At 39.9% G+C, this 16,842-nt stretch overlaps 1 protein-coding gene and 1 long non-coding RNA gene across 10 annotated transcripts in view; both read left to right on the top strand.

Moving 5' to 3' along the window:
• Positions 1 to 7,155, top strand: part of LOC111096179 — a 69,673-nt gene extending 62,518 nt beyond the window's left edge. For both annotated transcript variants that reach the window (XR_005360506.1, XR_005360505.1), the window contains one exon: positions 7,034 to 7,155. This is a non-coding gene — a long non-coding RNA (uncharacterized LOC111096179). The remainder of the gene's footprint in view (positions 1 to 7,033) is intronic.
• AUTS2 (activator of transcription and developmental regulator AUTS2) overlaps positions 1 to 16,842 on the top strand; it is a 1,128,325-nt gene that overhangs the window by 253,782 nt on the left and 857,701 nt on the right. The gene's annotated exons all lie outside the window — the stretch shown is intronic.

Below are 16,842 nucleotides of genomic sequence, written 5' to 3'. Positions count from 1 at the left end.
GATACAAGTTTTGTAACTTCTTTTTTTTTTTTAAAGATTTTATTTATTTATCATGATAGGCATAGAGAGAGAGAGAGAGGCAGAGACACAGGCAGAAGGAGAAGCAGGCTCCATGCTGGGAGCTGGATGTGGGACTTGATCCCGGGACCCCAGGATCACTCCCTAGGCCAAAGGCAGGCACTGAACCGCTGAGCCACCCAGGGATCCCCAAGTTTTGTAACTTCTAATAGTTAAAAGAATAATATTCAAAATGGTAAAATCATTATTTTCATGCAGATAGATATTAAATGTATACATATTTAAAAAATTTTAAAATTTTTTATTACATGAGAGAACTGGCAAATGTTACTTAGGGTTCACATGAGAAGCCAGAGAATCAAATTTATATGGAGTAAAGGAATGTTGAAAAAAATGTCAAGAGGTCCCCTGGGTGCCTCAGTGGGTTGAGTGTTGGACTTTAGGTTCTGGTTGTGGTTGTGCTCTCATGGTCTTGGGATCCAGCCTGGTCAGACTCTGGGGTGGGTGAGGAATCTGTTTCAGATTCTCTCTTCCACTCCCTCACCCCCTGTACCACCCTTGCTCCTTCATGCTCAAGTGGTTTCTCTCTTAAATAAATAATAAAAAAAAAATAAAGTCTTTAAACAAATGTCACCGGAACACAAAGCTGACTCTAGCAGGGGCAGGGCTATTCTTCTAGAGGAGAGAAGCTATTTGCATATCTATAAACAGCTTATGGAGTTGTAAAATAGCCTAGCTAAAGACAAAGGTACTTGTCTGGTAAGATGAGACACTCCTCAGTGCTCCAATTTTCCCTGAATGGAGTTCTAGTAATCCCTTTTACTTGTTTTGGTGGTCAGAAGATTCCCCTTACACAGTTTTGCATGAGATTTTGGTCATTTCTGTAGAATGTTACTGTCTCCTCAGAGTAGATTAGAGGTTTTATGTGATTTATTTTTCTTTCTGGAAGAGAGCTTAAAGTTCCCTGGGGAGAAGAGCACGTAATTCCAGGCTACTAGAAAGGTCACTGTTGGCATGTGACCAGTCACCCTGTATTGTCTACTCCCACTGTTCTTCAAGATGTGAAAAGACAACTGGATTCTGTCTAAAATTATCTGAGGGCAAAGTCTAGAGCCTGGTATTAAATGGATAGTCCTGTTTTCTTTTGGTGTTGCCAAGCTTTGAGCTGTTTAAAAGGTTGCTTGGCATAATGCCTTCTGAGTTAGGAAGTTGTCTGTTTAGTGAAGGGACTTTTGAGACACTGCTCTGGGACAACCCAGTCCTACCACATATATTCACTGAGTCTTCCAAAGACATTAGAGGTCTGGAGGTGTGGTGGGGTACATTTGTGTATATATGTATATGCATGTATGTACCTGTGTATGTACACACGTATATGTATATGAATAAATGCATGTATTCATATAACTCTATAAGGCAGAGATTGGCTTTAGGGGGTCTGCAAAATTCAGTAATGGTGCATTTCTCTAAGACTTGGTTGTGTCTGTGAGATTCTCATGTTCTCAGAGAGTTTTATGATTCCCCCAAAATTTAAGGGACACTGACAGAAATTATGTCTTCCATAATTATTCTGAATCCTATGTATTGCTATGTGCATGACTTAAAATAGGAAAAGTTTAGATTAAGACTGTGCCTAATTATAGCGTCTACTGCAGTAGCCACAGGTGGATTAAGTAGTATGGCCTTGCTGCAGAGCTGGGAGGCTGTATGTGTGCTTCCACACCAAGCCTAGTGCAATGTGGGTGCGCTGAAATAAAGCCGTGGAAAATAAAAAAGACCATTATACCATGAGGTCCAGCAGCATCTTGGGAGAGGCTGACCAAAAAACCTTCTGGCTTCTGTGTTGTGCTGGGTGCTTGCAAGCCTGGGGATCACTCAGGCCTGCAGTCTGCAGCCCTGTGACTCTGACTGCTGACTTGGGCAGTGGGTCTGATACTAGGAAGTGTAGTGTAGTGGTGGGAGTTTAGTCCCAAGTAAAATAATTACCCCCGCTAGGCATTACAGTTTTTAAGCCCAAAAAGATCTTTCTGCCTTCAGCCAGGATTTAGAGCATATCAAGCAGGTGCCATGTCTCTAATAACCCGTACTTTATTCCAACTTTGAGTAGATTGCTGGGAGATTTTAAATTCAAATACTCCCACATTCACTTTGTTTAGGAAATAACTGTAATAGAGCAAATTGTTTCCTCTTCTTTATTTTTTTTTTCTTCCACAGTACAGCCAAGTGAGAGCAAATCAATTCACGCTCTTTTTTTTTTTTTTTTTTTTTTTCCTGTTTCCTGTGTTGGGGAGAAGGGATCACACAGCTCTCCCTTCCTGCTGCTGCCCTGTGTGAGGGTGTGGCTCCCTCTCCTTAATTTGTCATCTGAAAGCAATTTTGCTCAATTAAAGATTAGAATTAAATTTCAGTTGTGGGGCTTCTGTGCAAAGGAAATGATGCATTAATGAACACACAGATGTCATCTTGCAGCCATGCTGTTTGCAGAACACTTTCTTCAGGACTCAAATAATAAAAGGAGCCCTGGCAGCAGGAGCATTGTTTACTCGTTGGCATACTAAGTGGAGACACTCACATTTATTTGCAAACCATTTATCATTCTATATACTGGGAGGGAAAACATCTTTTATCTAAAATATTTGAAATAATGATTCCTCAAATCAGATAAAAGGGACATTAATGCTAGGTGCCATGCAGTAAATTGCATAATGCTATTGGGTTGGCACTGAAGCCATGATTTGTGATGATGCTAATGATCTACTCAAATAAAAGGAAGTTGAGTATAAAAAGAGAATATTCCTGGAAAGAGACAAGGCAACCAGTGAATTAAAAGTGTAGTGGGAAAGGAAAAAAAAATGTGTAGGATCATATTTCACTTATTGGAAGACCCATCTGCTCTTCTGTACACACATTATGTAAGTTTTACTCTATATTACAAATATCCTGTGAGGTGGATAGGAAGTTCATATATCTGCCTTCAATTCTTTTTTTTCTTTTTTTTTTTTTAACTCAGTCAGACATGAATGAACAAAGATTTATGTCTTGCATGTGGAATATTATAGTACGGCAGCCTTTTTTTCTCTGTTTTTAAGAATTATAAATTTTGACTATGCACTGCTGTGCTTTAATGGTTGTGACTTCTAGGTGGGAGAAAGCAGCAAGTGGGGAGTGGGAGCTTGGTGGAGGTGGGAAGGGTTTCTGTGTGACAGCATTGATTTATGTAGTCTTCGGGCTGGGACTCGCATATGCTCTTTGGCGTTCATGGTTAATAGGCATGCTTCCGGTTAGTGTCTAGACCTATGTCCAGTATGTCCTGAGTTACTGTTAGTTTTTTGATGCTGTAATCTCTGTACTGTACAGAATTTCTAAATGTTTTTCAAACACAGAGAGTTCTTACTATTAGGGGGCATCCACACTGGTCATGAATGTCAATATAGATGAAATGTCACTTAAGACCTAATCCCCTAGTTCATGGACCCTTTCTCATTCTTCTTCTCTTGTTACAAAAAGTCTTTGTAATGTTTGACAAGGGTTAATGGTTCTCTCCTTGAAATGTTTTCTGTGGCTTCTAAGACATCACAGTTTTCTTTTGTTTTATCCATGTCTCCTGCTAAAGCCATTTCTCTTCTGGTCTTACTTCTTTTTCTAACCCCCTCTAACTGTGCATACTACCCTGAGTTCTATTTTACTAACTCTTCTTCTTACTTGCAGACCTCATCAGTGCACATTATCGAAATGCCATTAACGTCTCCCAATTTTTATTTCCAGTCAAAAATTTCTTTCCCAACTCCATATCCATATATTTCTTTCTGGAAATTTCATAGAACATAAATGTGTGTTGGATAAAATGTACCCTTTCTTAAATTCATTCTTACTTCTCAGTAATGGCCCCTACATTTTCTGGGTCATTCTGGCTAAAAAAATTTACTGGTATTTGTAGCCTTCTCCCTTTCTTTGCTTCTCTTGAGTTCCTAATCCCCCCCCCCCCTTTTTTTTTTTGCTGCCTACTTTATTCAGATCCTCATTACACATCACCCACACGGTTTTAGTAGCATCTTAACTGCTCTTGTGGTCATGGTATCTTTCCCCAAAACCTTCTTATAGCTCTATGTTTATTGCAACATACTGTTCACAGCTTTCTAAGGCCTCCTTTTGCCTGACAGGTAAGTCAAAACTTCCTAGGCATGTGATTAAGCAGTGCCTTCCCTCCTTCAACAACCCAGGCTTATTTTCATTAACTCTCCCCTTATAGATGCTTGTTCTGTTTTCCTCATTCTTTCATACCACCCTTTCCAAATCCTGCCCTAGCTAAAGCCCAGCTCAGATGCCTCTTCCAGGAAATCTTCCATGATTACCCACTAGTGCGTACTCTCCCTGCTCCAGGAGTCAGTGGTCACTATACTTGGTTAGGCTACCTGTCACATACTGCAGGTGTTTGTTTAAGGATCTTAGCTCTCTGGTGGATTATAATTGCTGTGATAGCAGGGACCATCATAGAATTTGGTTTGTTAAGTTTGTATTCAGTATGGTGTTGGAAGTACTTTTTTTTTTTGTTTTGGTGTTGGAAGTACTTATTGGAAAAATAAATTATAGAACAAGCCTTCTCATATAACATGTGTCAGAGCATCCTTAGTTTGAGAAACCCAGGTGAAATGAGGTTCTAGTGTAATTTTTTAGGCCTTTTTTCAGTCTTCTGTCACAATACATGATGGTTAGAAAGGTAACACCACAGGGGCTAGAGCAGCTTTGGCTATGATTGAGAATGGAGAAAAAAAAAAAAAAAAGAGAGAACGGAGATAGAAGGATTTGTTCTTATCCTGCAGGCTTCCTAGTGTAGTCTGGGATTGGGATTGCCCAACAATGCCTTAATCCCATGTGTCTCGTGAGTGCTTACATGGTGGGCAAACAGGCTAGGATTTGTGACTGTTGGCCTCTGTTGATGCTTGATGCTTCATGTGGTGGGACTGTGTCAGCCTGAAAGAGGGACTCATGGGTTGCTCAAGTGGTTCTTTAACAGACTGGAGCAAGATAAAGAAATCTTGGAGACAGGGATCTTCAGCCAGGCTTAGCGTTCAGCATGTTCTGTTCATGGTCTCAGACCTACTCTGGCCAGTTTTTCAAAGAAGATGGAGGAGCAGTGGGAGCTGTGTTCACTAGTAGTCTCCTTTCATCTGCTCTGTTGTGGGTCACCTGAAGTGGTCTCAGGATCAGGAACCTTTTCTCTGCTATGAAAGGAAAATCCTGATTCTTGAGCTGATTGTAGAGATGTAGTCTAGGAGGTAAGCAGGCCCTCGGGATCTGGTGGGAGATTGTGATCCCTTGTTCCTGGGCTGCCTGGCTGAGTCAGTCAGAAGGGTGGGTCTTGCGATTGCCTTCTCTACTCCCCTACTTAAGTTGAGTCTGAGCAGTATATGTGGAGATGCTTTAATAAGTGGGTTATATTGAATCCCATTCAATAGGAGTAAACTGGGCAACCAACATGAGGGAGTCGTTTTATTTTAAAAAGCACTGTTCACATTCTTGGACTTCAGAAGCATCCATTTGTTACTTTATGGTTGTGGTGGTTTTCCCCATTTTGGTTTCCCCTGGGCAGTGATGGTGTGGTTCTCAGTTTGATGAACCATTTCCTCTTTGGCCTCTTGCCCTTGCCTAAACTCCCTTCCAGTTAACGGATTTGGGACTATGGTTCTAGAACAAGGTTTACTTTTTCTTGCCTGTGCTCATCTCACTTAGGACTACATAGCAAAAATCTTCTGTTTTTCTTAGCTAACTTCTTTAACTTCTCCTGTCTGTGATGCTTCACATCTTTTTCTTGTTCAGCATGTTTTTCTTCCCCCTAAAATAAAAAAACAGGAATGATTTGAAATAGGCAGCATTGCCAGAATATAAGCAAATGGATATACAGGATATTGGTTAAATTTGAATTTAGATAAATAAAGAATTTTTTAAGCCTAAGTATGTCCCATGCATACAATATTTGGGAATACTTGAAATTTGTATCTGAAATTTGCATTTAGGTGGACATTCTGTATTTTATTCAGTAACAGATGACTACTACATAACTAGCCACTACATAGGCACATATTTAAAGTAAAATTTCATACATAAGAAATTTTTTTTAAATGTTATAAAGAACTAAATCTAAGTTTTTTTTTTTTTTTAAGATTTATTTATTCATGAGAGACACACAGAGAAAGAGAGAGGCAGAGACACAGGCAGAGGGAGAAGCAGGCTCCATGAGGGAGCCTGATGTGGGACTCGATCCTGGGACTCCAGGATCACTCCCTGAGCCAAAGGCACTTGCTAAACCGCTGAGCCACACAGGGATCCCCCTAAATCTAAGTTTATGGTATGTTACATACCCCTAAAATTTCCCTTGCTATGGAAAAATTGTAAAACAGTCTGTGTGTAAAGTTCACAAGTAAGATAAATCTCTTTATGCTACTTAACCTTGAGCTCCTGTTGGCTATTGGCCATTCAGCTTTGTCTTTCTGCTTCCTGACAAGATGTTTTTCATTTCTGAGATAAGGCCATACATCCATGTATCTGCTTTTTGTGCATGACACGTGATAAAGCATGTATCAAATGTTGAATGTTAAAGTTCTTGAGTAGAATATTCCTTTAAATTGTGACGAGTTTTATTTTATTTTTTGTTATGTTATGTTATGTTATTGAGAATGAGAGAGACACAGACACACACAAAAAAAACTTAGATTTAGTTCTTTATAACATTTAAAAAAAATTTCTTATGTATGAAATTTTACTTTAAATATGTGCCTATGTAGTGGCTAGTTATGTAGTAGTCATCTGTTACTGAATAAAATACAGAATGTCCACCTAAATGCAAATTTCAGATACAAATTTCAAGTATTCCCAAATATTGTATGCATGGGACATACTTAGGCTTAAAAAATTCTTTATTTATCTAAATTCAAATTTAACCAACATCCTGTATATCCATTTGCTTATATTCTGGCAATGCTGCCTATTTCAAATCATTCCTGTTTTTTTATTTTAGGGGGAAGAAAAACATGCTGAACAAGAAAAAGATGTGAAGCATCACAGACAGGAGAAGTTAAAGAAGTTAGCTAAGAAAAACAGAAGATTTTTGCTATGTAGTCCTAAGTGAGATGAGCACAGGCAAGAAAAAGAGAGAGCACGAGCGCTGGTGCCAGTCGTGGGAGGGGCAAAGGGAGAGAAAGAGAATCCCAAGTAGACTTGCACTGAATGTAGAGCCCAACTTGGAGCTTGATCCCACAACCCTGAGATTATGACTTGAGCCCAAACCAAGAATCAGATGCTTAACTGACTAAACCACCGAGGTACCACCTGTGACCAGTTCTTTTCTTTAGCACAGTTTCTTCCTGCATGAAGATCCTTAACATAAACATGTAGATGATGAAGACAGTCAGGTCTTCATTTGTCTTAGAGTTTTATTTGAGATGAGAGTCTGTCTGCTGCCCAGCTTTTCCACATGCAAGCTAATTATGAGGCTGAATCTCTCTCAAATCATGTTACATTACTCCAAAGCTTAATAGTGATACTGAGACATTTTTTCCACACTTTGCTTTTTTACCAGGCTTACATTGTGATGTGATTCTCATGATAACCTATGAGGGAGCAGTATGGATAGTCTCCCTGTTTTGTAATGAGAAATTTGAATTTCTGATCAGTGAAATGAGTTGTATAAGATCAATTAGGACTTAAATCTTGATCTTGGACTTTCTGGGCCATTGCTCTTTCCACTACCTGGATTGACTTTTGAATATGAGCAAGAGGGGGATTAGGCAGTCTAGGAGTAATTGAACCAGTGTTCCCCTCTGCTAGCTTGGAAAATGAAGAGTTGTCCTCATACCTGTGTATTGTGCTGGAAGAGGTATTTGCCTTTGGTTCAATGCATGCCTGTAACACACCTCAGTTCCTTCTGTGAGCAACAGTCACTGCCCCTGTACAACCACTTCTGAATGAAGTATGTCAGCCACTGTTGATATCTGAGTTGGAAGCAGTGTACTATAAGTGCATGGGCAGGAGTTGTTGGAAGATGTGTTTTCATCCCTGAATTACACAAGCAAAAGACTCGAAAATGAGATTCTTCACAACTATTGGGGAGATTTGGAAGGCTGGAAGAAAGAGAATTCCACCAGGTTTTATTAAGCATCTACAAGGTATTTTTGGATGTATTAGATAACGTGGATGTGAAAAAGTCTGTTGAGTATTATTCAAGAACTCTTTCACCTTCATATCTTTGCTAGTCTCCTTCCCACCTCTACTTTTTGTTGCTCTCTGTTATTGGATGTATTTTAATTTTGACCTGAGACATTTCTTCCTTTGTTTTCTAAGTCTTCCCGTTTGCATATATTTTTTTCTAAAAGTAGAGTGTGGACTCTTCAAGGTCATCATTCTTAAAATACCATTGCCTCCTTTCTATGTTTTAAGCCAAATTCTGGCTCAAAAGGAAAATACAGCCTCCAGGACTGTCAGCGTTTTTTACTTTATCATATATGTAATATACTTACCTTGTACCCTGAGTTTAGTGAGCTCCCATGTTTATGCAGTTGTATTCATTGGGCATCGTGAATGCTGTGTGCAAATGGGGCAGCAAAGAATGGCAGATATGCCTATTATGTAAATTTCCTCTACTCATCCATATGCTGTTCCATTGTCTCATTAGACTTCATTTACGATACTCAAGCTCCTAGGTAAAGCCATAGATCATTAAACCAGGACAGATCATCATTAAACCTGAGTACAGGACACTGGGCAGTTGCACAGGTTGCGCATCTAGGAAGTTGGACTTGAACATCATAGATAAGAAAGCATGGCAGAGACATACATGCCCATTCTGATAGCCTCCTTCTGTTTTCACACTGAGGAAAGCATGGATTCTCTCTTATTATGTTTCAGAGGTAAGAAAGGTTAGAACATCAGTCCATTGTGCTGTTTGCCCCTTTATCTATAATTTGCTTAAATGTTTTCTTCTGTCTCCTTCCTTTCTTGTCATGTTGAGTATGTCCTTAATATCCAGTGTCGAATATTATGCCTGAGAGTGAAACGGAATTTTATTTTATTTTATTTTATTTTATTTTATTTTATTTTATTTTATTTTATTTTATTTTATTTTATTTTATTTTATTATTTTATTTTATTATTTTATTTTATTTATTTTATTTTATTTTATTTTATTTTATTTTATTTTATTTTATTTTATTTTAAAGATTTTATTTAATTATTCAGGAGACATATATAGAGAGAGAGGCAGAGACACAGGCAGTGGGAGAAGCAGGCTCCGTGCAAGGAGCCCGATGTGGGACTCGATCCCGGGACTCTAGGATCAAGCCCTGGGCCAAAGGCAGGCACTCAACCGCTGGGCCACCCAGGGATCCCATGAACCTGAATTTTATTCTAAGCACTGAAATTATAACAAAATGTTTCTGTATTTGATTTCTAATGAATTTGGGACACTGGACTATCTAGAATATCTTAAAATGGGCTTTAGAAATTTTAGCCTCCTCCTACCCCAGATATACAACTTACTTTTCTTTTGACCTGTTATCACTGATGAAAATTCTGAGCTTCTAGTGACTTCTGAGAAAATAGCTCTCCTCCCTCTTTAATTAAATGGTGGTGGATTAACATCCTATGGTCCATTGCAGCTTCCACAATGACCAGTGGGAAGTAGAACTTGTAGAAGATACAGTTTGGAGAATTGCTATTAAATTAGCAAAGAGCCCTCTTTGCTGTGTCAGACGAGAGCCATGAAGTTGATTTACACATTCAGGGTGGTACTTGATATAATCTATATTCTAAAGAGACCCTCTTTTTACTAATCGAGAGGCTATATCACATGCTCATACTTTGTTGTGTGTTTTTTTTTAAGATTTATTTATTTATTTATTCATGAGAGACACAGGGGGGTGGGGGCAGAGACACAGGCAGAGGGAGAAGCAGGCTCCATGCAGGAAGCCTGACATGGAACTCAATCCTGGGTCTCTAGGATCACACCCTAGTCTGAAGGCGACACTAAACCACTGAGCCACCCAGGCTGCCCCCTGCTCATACTTTGAAGAGAAAAAAAAAAAAACAAATGTTCTAGGACTTGTAAGTTAAGAGAAGTACCTTAACATAGTGTAGTTCTTTCTTTTTATTATTATTAAAGATTTTATTTATTTATTCATGAAAGACACAGAGAGAAAGAGGCAGAGACACAGGAAGAGGGAGAAGCAGGCTCCATTCAGGGAGTCCGATGTGGAACTTGATCCCAGGACTCCAGGATCATGCCCTGGGCTGAAGGCAGGTGTTAAACCGCTGAGCAACTCAGGGATTCCCCTCCCCCCCTTTTAAAGATTTTATCTATTTATGAGAGAGAAAGAGAGACAGAGAGAGGCAGAGACACAGGCAAAGGGTGAAGCAGGCTCCATGCAGGGAGCCTGAATGGGACTCGATCCCAGGTCTCCAAGATCACACCCTGGGCTGAAGGAGGCGCTAAACCACTGAGCCACCCAGGCTGCCCCAGAGTGTAGTTCTTTAACACATCTGTCTGGCTTTGGAATCAGACTGACTTTAGACTGTCTGCATCATAGAAACTAGGGAATTTTAGGCACATCACCTGCCCTAGTGGTTCTCAATTCTAATGTCACATTTAAGGAACTTTAAAAACATACCCCACAGAGATTGAGATTAAATTCAAATTAGTTGCTTTTGGTTGGGGTCCATTTTTTTTTTTTTTTAATCTTTCTAGAAGATTCAGTAAACTGTGCAAGGGTTAAGAACCACTGCCTTAACATCTCTGGCCCTCAATTTCCTATCTGTATGGTGGGAGGAACAAAGTTCCTAATTTATAGGGTTGTAGTGAGGTCTAGTTTAGTAGTGAGGTCTAGTTTAATGAGCACAGCACCTGGTCAGTGTTACGTGTGTAGTAAATGTGAGCTACCATTAGTATGACCACGCTTACTGAGTCTTTGTTGAGATTGGCATACATTTCTTGAGCTTGAAACGTGTTGATTTGTTAGAAATCCTGCAAGGAATAGAAATTGAACCTACCCTAAGGGAATGACTGAAGTCTGATTAGAATATCCTGCATAACTTCCTTCTACCTTCCTGGAAGAGTGTGTCAGAGAATGGTTATAATCACTGACTTTATGTACTAGAGTTGACTCTTGGGAAGCTTTGTGGATCCACACTAAAGAAATTGGAGTTGATCAATGGATAGCCTTTGAAAGTAGCAAACAAGGGAGTGATATGACTAGACCCATACTTTAGAGATGTCATCAATCCTGCAAAAGCGTGAAAGACTAGAGACAGAGATACTAGTTAGGACTAAATCCATGGTGATCAGGCTTTATATATTTATTCCTCCTTTACCCCAGTGCCCCTCTCTCTCATAAATAAATAATTATTTATTTATGAGAGAGAAAGAGAGACAGAGAGAGGCAGAGACACAGGCAAAGGGTGAAGCAGGCCTGCCTGAATGAGGTATTTGCTCTCCCACATTCAAAACTATTGCACATGAATATCTAGCTAGGCATTTGATAGTATATCAAATAAATATATGCATTTGAAAATCTAAGTCAGCCTTTCCCAAACATTGGAGAGAATCGTTATATTCAGTCCAAGGCATCACTGATTTTGAATAATTAACTTCTCTCCTTTGCATCTGAATGATACTAGTTTGGTACTTTACTGAAGAGAATAGTTACTTCAATCACTTTTTGATCTGTGTGCATCAGAATAGAAATTGTTTCTTGTTTCTGTTTCGGCTAGATTGCACACTTAGTATTAAATTTTCTGACAATATGATTATTATTATTCTTGCTAACTTGACTAAGGTTGCCCTCATCTGATTATTCATATGAGACCCTTGGGGCTAAAAGCTCTATTCTGCCCAGGCCTGGTTCCATTTTTCTATGTAGAACTTATGGTATGAAAACAGTTCACAGGTGTGTCTGAGACACAGAGAGCTTGATGAGAGCCCTGTGCTTTATGCGCAGAAAATGTTGAAGACTAGACTTTCTTTAGCATCATCTAAGGAAGCACACAGTACAAGTTGTCCAGTTTAGCCTTACAGAGAGAGCACCAGTACTTTTCATTAGAGGGCGATGGAAATGGGTCTCTTTGCAGTGATCATGGCCACAGTGCTCCATCTCAGTCAACCTGCTCCAGGTATGGGAAGGGGGGACAGTGGACCACTCTGAATGTTCTCATGGTCATGTCTGAGAGGGTATCAATAAGCAGCTATTCATACCCAATTGTTCAAATTGATGATTTCTGATTTCAGATTTGTTTTTTGAATATATGTATTGGATGACCTTTTGCCTTTTAAATGCAATTAAGAATTCACTTGATCACTGCCAAATTAGCAGAAACAGTTGTGATCCAAAAATATTGGATTTTATTTTATTTTCAAAAATATTGAATTTTAGATAAAAAAAATTATTTCAGTGTTTATCCAAACTTCTATTGAATGTCTACCAAGGACCAAATGTGATGTTCTAAGAGATTTGATGTGATATGAGACAGTCTTCTCCCTCAAGGGATTCATATTCTAGAACTAGCAGTGATGATAACTGCATAAGCCACCTGATTGATCTAGAATTGCATAAAAACTTTACTGTAGGGATTGAAGTAAGGATTTAATTTCTTTTCCAGTAAGCCTCTACTTGGTATCCATGAAGTACTTGCAATTTTGAGGTTCCCTAGTGAAATGATATCTGACTGTGGGTGTTTCTCTGACAGAATAAAGTTGGATTTCTCTCCTGAGAAACGTGTTGGTGAGCAAGCATTATCACATTCCCCCTTTCTTTGCTATTGCAACACAGTTTCCTATTCAAATAGGCAAATTCCTGATATTTTTGTTAAAAGAAATATGTGGGCCAGATCATATAATACTTTTACATGTTTGATGGCAGCCACTAATTGGCTGGGGACTTGTTACCTAGAGGTCTAGGACCCCCTGAAGTCTTCATTATATTGTTAATACCAAAATATGATACCAAATACTGTTCTTAATGTGGTTCTTTCTTTTTTTTAATTGAGGTGTAATTGGCATATATAACATAATGATTTGGTATTTGTATGTATTGCAAAGTCTAGTAAACATCCATCACCCCACACAGTTACAATTTTTTTGTGTGTGATTAGAACTCTTAAGATCTACTCTCTTAGCAACTTTCAAATATGCAATACAGTATTATTAACTATAGTCACTGAAAGTCATTATTTCTTACATATTATCAGATGCTGAGATTTGGTTTCAGAGAGCACCCTTTTCTACTTCCCTGGTGTGGAGGCAATGATTTGTAGTACCTATAATAATTAATCATTTGGTGATGTTTTTGAGTGTTTCAAGTGTAGGAAATGATTTCTTCCATCAAGATGCTTGCTTCCCTCTGCAAAGTCTAAACCAGAAGCCTCCAGCTTTTTTGATTGTAGGCTCCTATGGGAAAAACCACTTAAAATAAGCGCCCCTGTTAGACATATTTTTATTCATTTAAAAGTTTTATGCATGTGCTGTTGTGTAGGTTGTATAGATCATAAAACATGTAACATTAAAAATTATTGAGTGAAATGAACAAATAGACTTTTTTAAAAAAGATTTTATTTATTTATTCATGAGAGAGAGGGAGAGAAGCAGAGGCAGAGAGAGAGAGAGAAAGGCAGAGACATAGGCAGAGAGAGAAGCAGGCTCCATGCAGGAAGCCTGATGTGGGACTCTATCCCGGGACTCTGGGATCACGCCCTGAGCCAAAGGCAGATGCTCAACCGCTGAGCCACCCAGACATCCCTAGACATTTTTTTTATGTAGACTTACCTTATCCCAAGTGGAACATCTTACAGACCACTGGTGTAGATAGAAAGGGCTAAGGGGTGCTTGGGAGGGAGAAATCATCCCTAAGGCTTATGGATGAAGTGAGAGTTACATGTGAGCAGAAACAGTAAGTCATGGCAGGGTGAGGGGCAAGTTGATACCATCAGTTTGGTGCAAGCAGCAGGGTGCCATGTGGTAGACGTGTGCCTTACGAAACGTGAGTGGACAGGTGTGGACTGGGATGGAGGATGGGGCAGGGGTTATAGGTGGAGAGAATGTGAGGAAACACTGTTTTGAGTCCTATTCCCAGAGAAGAGAAGGACAAACAGGAGGGTGGTGGCAGGTAGGGTGAAGAACTAGTGAAAGTTTGGGAACTTCCCTGTGGCTAGCAACTTTCTTTTAATGATTGGAACTTTAGAGGAGGAAGTGAGTCTTGAAGACTGCTGGAGAAGAATGATTTGTAGTAGGGGAAGCCCAAGATAGGGAGAGGCAAAGGGGAAGGACTGGCCACATCCCAAAGCCTTATTGTGCCCAGTTCCACTTCAGCTTTTTTAGGACTACGGCAGTGTTTTTCAGGAAGTGGCTTATTTACCCCCACCCCCTCTTCTTTTAGACCAAATAATGGAAACCTGTGCTCACATCCAGGGTCAGGGCTAATTTTCCAAGATGTAGGAAATACTTTCCTCTTTTTGTTATTTACTTTCTAACTTTGTTCCCTTTTACTCTCCTGTTGGAGGAGAGAGACATGTAGCTGCTTCCTAAGCAGTCCCTGTGAACCTGATGGATCTTGAGGCTTCCAGAGATCAATCTGGCATAAGAACCAAAGAAGCAGCCACATGGCTCTCTCTGAGAGACAGGATTTCTTCCTTTGGACAGGATAGAGCTTTAATTGAGTCCAAATCACATCTCATCCTATGAATGCTGGAGAGCAGTACATTTTTAACTAGGAAGAGCTTCAATTATTTATTAGCCATGATACTAATTTATCCTGAGTGCATGTCTTAGAGCTGGCTCTTCATCCCTGCGTGGCCACTGATGTAATGCCATTGTGTTCCTATACTTAACTGAGAGCTCTGAAGTTTTTCTAGCCTTGTGTTTTCCTGAAGCTATAATTTTTTAAATTGTGCTAAAATATTTACACACTGATCACCATATGACACTGCTTCTGGAAAGAGGAGAAGAAAGTGGGGATTCCTGCTGCTGTCGCTCTTTTTATCTTTAACATCTGAGGGTCCTTTGGGAGGTGTCCTCTGGGATGAACCATGCACTCAGCACTGCTTTGGGAAGTAGAGTGGGGCTTGTCCAGTTGCACTTTGATGTTGCTGCCTTATCTGTTATTTGGTACTGTTGTATTCTAGGATGAATTTCTGGAACTCTCTGCTATAGGTGTTTGAGACTTTGAATGTTTGCCTATAGAAAATGTAGGCAATTCTGGGGTCCCTTATAGTGTCTTTGCTCATCATTGCACTAATGGCCAATGTGGACAAAGTATTGCTTAGGCCCATATTCTATTCTAAAAGCACTTTATTAGTTTTTTTTAAAAAACTGATTTATTTGAGAGAGAGAGCAAGCACGAGCAGTGGGGAGGGTCAGAGGGAAAGGGACAAGCAAACTCCCCTTTGAGCAAGGAGCCCAATGTGGAACTTGATCCCAGGGCCCTGGGATCATGACCTGAGCTGAAGGCAGATGCTTAACCATCTGAGCCACTCAGGCATATGTGTTAACCTATTTAACTCCTCACAGCAATCCTAGGAGGTAAAATGCTATTATTATCTCTATGTTACAGATGAGGAAACAGTAAGTAACTTGCCTAATGAGCTCCATATAGGCTCTGGTGTGGAAAGCTGCAGTGACACACCTGCCTTGCCACTTAGAATCACAGAAATCACATTTCTTCATCAGAAAATGTCATCAGTACACTTGCTCACAGGATTGTGGTGGGTATGTGATTCTGGCACATAGTAAACTCTTAGTACACATCAGCCACCACCATGGCCACCATCACCACCTTCTTCTTCATTGTCATGTCATCTATGCAGAGCATCACATGAAACATCAGACCCCTGACAGAGGCAATCTCAAAGGCTCATTTGCTTTAGATGTCAAATAACGGTTGAGTTCTGCCTACCTTTCCTTGAAAATATAATGGCAGGGAAAGAAGAGAAGTTGGAAATGGTGAGCCCTTTTCCAAACTGGAAGTCAGGATATTTTCAGAGGAAGGTAAAATATCCACCCGTGCTCTTCTTACCACAGTTCCTTGCTACCCATCCCTGCTCAACCCCGACCTTCAAGGGCAGGTTGGGGGGGCCCTTGAGGGCAATGAGAGCTAGAACATTGGAGGAGAAGGTGGGGGGTATGGCAGAAAGAGAGGAAGTACCCACCAGACCTGCTTGTACAATCTCCACAGCATGTAATTAAGGCTTGCAGCCTTGTCAGCCAGAAACTCTCCTCATGGTGCGAGAGGCAGAGAGCCTTGTCACTGTCTCTAGAATTATTTGTGTAATTCAGCAGCTGTTTCCCTCAGATGCTTACCACACGGGGTTGGGTTATAAAGACGTACGAGTAGAATCGCCGAGGTTCAGACACTTGTGTTCACTGTTCAGCTGAGAGCCACTTAGGCTGTTCTTGTACAAATGCATTAGATTATGGTTAAGCAGCTTATGGACATAAAAACACATTAGAACTTTACAGCACTCTATAAATTATAGTTTTTGCAGCATTCACAGCCACAATGCTAGGTAATTACATTCATTAATCTACTACTAAGAGCACATAAAGTTGCCTCCCAAACGGTACTGTATGTGTCAGTGCTCAGCTGGGAAGGAGAGCTCCCTCCCCCCTTCTTTTTTCCATCTCCCCCTGTTCTATTAAGCCTTGTGCGGAAGGTTTTGGATGGTACATTGAGGGATTCCCTAATAGAGTCCAAGAAACCCATTTTGTTCAAGGTTAGGCTCTGGCAGGAAGCATTGTAGGGGTAATCTTTTCATGTTGAACTACGTGTAGTTACTATTTTGTATGCATTT

Source organism: Canis lupus, chromosome 6, assembly GCF_011100685.1.
Source record: "Canis lupus familiaris isolate Mischka breed German Shepherd chromosome 6, alternate assembly UU_Cfam_GSD_1.0, whole genome shotgun sequence".
In the NCBI taxonomy this organism is placed as follows: Eukaryota; Metazoa; Chordata; class Mammalia; order Carnivora; family Canidae; genus Canis; species Canis lupus.
This window is presented reverse-complemented; position numbering and strand designations above follow the sequence as displayed.